The 4,851-nt window shown below is 52.4% G+C and overlaps 1 protein-coding gene across 2 annotated transcripts in view; it reads right to left on the reverse strand.

The window, feature by feature from the left end:
* The window catches only part of LOC306939773 (BCL2/adenovirus E1B 19 kDa protein-interacting protein 3), an 81,385-nt gene that overhangs the window by 39,531 nt on the left and 37,003 nt on the right, over positions 1–4,851 (reverse strand). The window lies entirely within an intron of this gene.

A 4,851-nucleotide genomic window follows, 5' to 3' on the forward strand; every position in this document is an offset into this window, starting at 1 on the left:
CAATTATTTGTATGACAATTAATCATTTTCTAAAATGTCATGACTGTGACGGCCCAAGTTGTTATTTCTGTGATGTTGTCGTTAATTCGGATGTTGCTCTATGACTACGCAGGATTACGTTCTCTATGACTGCAAGATTGCGTGCCATGACCCTACCTGATTCAGCCTCATCTGTGACTCATAGTGGAGCAGCTTATCTGTATCCACTGCAGTGACAAGAAATTATACAGAGCACGGATCCTGTGGTTTCGTCTCTAAGTCCACTAAGATATCTATCTGTGTACCGGTTGATAAACCCCACCCGAGTACTGTCAGCTTTCACTGTAATTAACAATTAATCCTAATAATTGTGTTTTTTAAAAAGGGTTGGTGGCCAGGGGGCACGACCATCACAAAGATCCTCCTCTTCAGAGAGAGAGAGAGAGAGAGAGAGAGAGAGAGAGGACATAAATAAAAGTGGCAGCCCCCTCGGGTATCTCTCTTCCTAAATAACCTGAGAACTGTGAAGGAGGCACTAATTACCCCTCCCACCATCGTACAAGAACAGAGGGGGGAACACGAAGTCGGTCAGTCACAGTGTCGCACCCGGGAACAGAATTAGCGGGTCCTGTCAGTGACAGAAGCCATCAGTGGCAGATAACAAGGCTGTAGATTAACCGGGCCCATAGATTGTCTTAAGTCACACGCGCAGCATTAGGGCCCTCTCGCAGACAGGGAATGGAAGCAATGTTATGGGCTGTGTGCTGTGGACTGTCAAACATGGACCGCACAAATCAAATTGATGGGAAGGCATTACAAACTACAACATGGGGTATAGATAGAATGTCACAGGTTGACCGCATGAATCAGAAAGGCTGTCACAGATCGCAAAGGACCAAAGGCTGATTTGTACTTTGCTGCGTGCCATGCCAGTGTCCTGTGCTGTGCCTAGACTAGCTTGAGCTTTATACACCGGCTATTCTCGCCATCGTGCGTCAGGCTTAACCAGTGGGCCACGGTCTCGTCTGTCACACGGAGAGGAAGTATACGTACTGAACATGACAGTCACACTGTCCATTTATAACCACCCATCAAAACCGGGAAAGCATCTGCTGTGTCATTTGAGATTTTAGCTATATTTGAACCACTTTAACCATTCATTTATTCTTTGGCTATTCAAACATAGCAGATCTACAAGCTCATAGCGTGTCTCTTCGTGCCGCGCTATGAGCTTGTAGATCTGCTATTTTAGAAAAAGAGTGAAAATTTGTGCAAATATTTGACTACCGATTTTAATTATCTCTCTCTCTGCAATTATTTTGTCCTAATCATCATAATCGTTTTCATGTTTACATATCTTCCATGTGCAACTTTGGATTATGAAGCCAAAAAGGCAAACAGAAATGTATTTTGTACTCCGAATGTTCTAATGTTCAATACCAAAAAAACACAATTTAATCATTAATCACAATAACTAGTGTGACAATTAATCATCATCTCGTGACAGCCCTAGCATTGGAACAGCCCTTGGGTCAAAAATAGCAATCTCATGGTGGTGACACATGGGAGCTTGTAGAGCTTTTCGCTACTTTTACGTAGGGTCTTAATTCCCCCCCCAAAAAAATGAAAAACAAACAAAACAAACATACACAGTTGAATGATGCAAGGTTTCCGCCTGCAGCGACAATAGGGAACAGAGCACTTTATCCTTTGAAATTTCAGTCTAACCTCCCTCCCCCCCCTCTCTCTCCCTCTCTCTCTCTCCCTCCTATTCAGTCTTCAGGAGCTCACCTTATCAACCATGAGAGGATGAGTCCCTGAGAGAAGTACTGAGAAAGCGGGGGAGGGGAAGCGGCGCAACGAGGAGGAAGAAAGGAGTGCGAGTGAACCAAACGTGGAGAGGATCCAGCAGATGTTATGGAGATGCACATGCACACGTCGTCCCGTCTCGGAGCCGTCCAGTCCCCCGTGAGCCAAACGGACAATGCTGGCAGACTATGAGACGGGCCACGGTGATGGGGACGCGACTGCAGGCCGCTCCATCTGGAGGTGACATCCCCGAAACCTTCAGGATCTCACATCCTTGTGTGTTACTAAAATTGAGTGCACCGATGCAGAGCACAAGGCCCAGATATCTGGACTTTTTGGACACTCTCTTTCTTGGGATACTCTTATTTTAATGGTCGGATTTAATGCTTGAAATTTCTCTTGATTTTTTTTTTAAGTGTGTGAGAGCAGTGACACACTGTTCATTGGTTCATCACTCACCACTGTGTTCTGTACCCAATGTGCTTTAGCTGCTACGCTTTAAAAACGCTCCATCTGAAGCAACGACGATGGGAATCCATCCTCTCCTGAGGTGAGGATAGACCGAGTTACACTAAAGACTCACAGTTCAGACGGATGTAATATAAACCCACAGCCATATATATCCCCAGTCTGCTGTGTGATGGAACTGAAGCTCAACCAATGAAATTGTCAGGCCTTTCACTGTCACAGTGAATATCCAACAAAACGAATTGTGGCTTTTTTCCACATATACTCACTAACACAGGGGAGGGGCTTTCATCACTTGGAACTGGAGCTGAGCTTGTGGATGTCGGGGGACGGAGACCGACCGAAGACATGGTGAGCAAGGAGCCCGACCACTCGCTCACTAGCCACACAAACAACAAAAGCGCCTTGGCGGACAAGTTGCCCGGGACAATGACCGTGCGCTCCGTGCTGCTGAACCGGGACTCCCCGGACATCGAGAGCCGTCTCAAGCGGCGACGCAACCGCACCCACCAGGTCCGTTTCAAGGACCTGGAGGACAACAGCAGCAGCAGCAGCGGTGGCAATGGAGGCGGCATGTCGGGAGGAACCAAGAGCCACCAGAAGTCTGCCACGGAGCATGACAGTCCTCACCCTGTCCGCAAACACAGCGGCACGTCCCCCAAGGGGTGGACAGCCATGGACGGGCCGGGGACCGATGCTCTGCCCGACCAGACTGTGTCAGTGGTGGGGGCAGTGCGCGGGGACATGGCAGGCACCATGGAGGTCGTGGCCGCTTTCTTAGCCAGAGCTCCTCCTCACCCGCTGACCCCAGGGCCCGCGCGGCGGTGCTGGGCACCGCCTCAGGCCAATTCCCTAACCTTTCCAATGACGCACAAGTCCAGCACCAGCACAGCCATCCAGACTTCTCCACGCCTGAAAAAGCCACAGCCGCCCTCCTTTGCACGTCAACAGCGCGGCCACAGCCTGGGGGATTCGGTCGGAGTGGACGGAGATGACGAGCGGGACTCTCAGGACGAATGCCACAACCACGTGTCGCTTCCTGGACCCAAGGATGAAAACGGCCTCCCCGGCGACCGGAGGGTCGTGGAGTGGAGGGCTAAAGCACTGAGGACCGAAGATAAAGCTACCGATGGTGTGAATAAGACCCCCAGGCACACATGCCCTCCCTCGGCTGCTCACCACGCTGAGCCTCGATACGGCTCCTCTGTGGCGGGCCGTGACGGCTCCAAGCGCCAGGGGAGCACTACGCCATCTCTGGTCCGGAGGAGGAAGCGGCTGAACCGGACAATAAGTGACCCTGGAAAGGAAGTCTCCTACTGCACCACTCCCACACAGACCGAGAGCTCCCGTCACTCCCTGCCTCCATCAAACACCCAAGACTGTACTGTTCAAGTTCCTTCTGAGCACCTCTGTCGCTTTCCACCCCCGCGTGGCAAACATTACACCATAGACACTGGCCAAAGTCCATCTCCACCTCCAAATAGCAATCGTTACAGCACCCAAAGTCCATCGCCAACTCCAAATGTGAAACAGCGCACCACTCTAATTCAGGCTGAAAGCCCATACCCACCCCCACCTCCTAATTCAAAAGACCGCACCACCCACATTCAAACGGAAAGCCTCTTTCCGTCCACTCCTCCAAATGTGGAGCATCGCACCACCCAAATGCAAACCGAGTCACCCAATCCTTCTCCTCCACTCTGCCCTGCCCATGCACAAATTGATAGCATCCGTGTCTCCTCAACCCCATCTGTACATCCCAACCCCACCCACATTCACACCCACAACCCTTCTGTATATCGAACTGTGACTCCAGACCCTTGCTCCACCCAAATAAAAACTGTGCCTTACTGTGACTCCCCACCAGCCAGAGCCAGAGCTCACTCCCCTCGTGCAGACTCTACCGTGCTTCCAGCGGAGCTCCCAAATAATTGTAGTCCTCCTCCACCACCACCATCTGTACCAACTGGCTCCTCTGCTTCAGCCATCTCGTCGCGCACCACCTCGACCCCACCCACAACACAAACTGTGACCCCACCCACAGCACCAACCATGACTCCACCCCCAGCACCAACACTGACTCCACTCCCAGCACCAACCGTGACCCCACCCCCAGCACCAACCATGACCCCACCCCCAGCACCAACCCTGACTCCACCCCCAGCACCAACCATGACCCCACCCCCAGCACCAACCATGACTCCACCCCCAGCACCAACACTGACTCCACCCCCAGCACCAACCCTGACTCCACCCCCAGCACCAACCCTGACTCCACCCCCAGCACCAACCCTGACTCCACCCCCAGCACCAACCATGACCCCACCCCCAGCACCAACCATGACCCCACCCCCAGCACCAACCATGACCCCATCCCCAGCACCAACCCTGACTCCACCCCCAGCACCAACCCTGACTCCACCCCCAGCACCAACCATGACCCCACCCCCAGCACCAACCATGACCCCACCCTCAGCACCAACCCCAACTGCCCCTACAGCACCAACTCCTATCACACCCACAGCACCAACCCCAACTGCCCCCACAGCACCAAACCCTATCACACCCACAGCACCAACCCCTATCACACCCACA

This window comes from Electrona antarctica (assembly GCF_951216825.1).
Source record: "Electrona antarctica genome assembly, chromosome: 16".
In the NCBI taxonomy this organism is placed as follows: domain Eukaryota; kingdom Metazoa; phylum Chordata; class Actinopteri; order Myctophiformes; family Myctophidae; genus Electrona; species Electrona antarctica.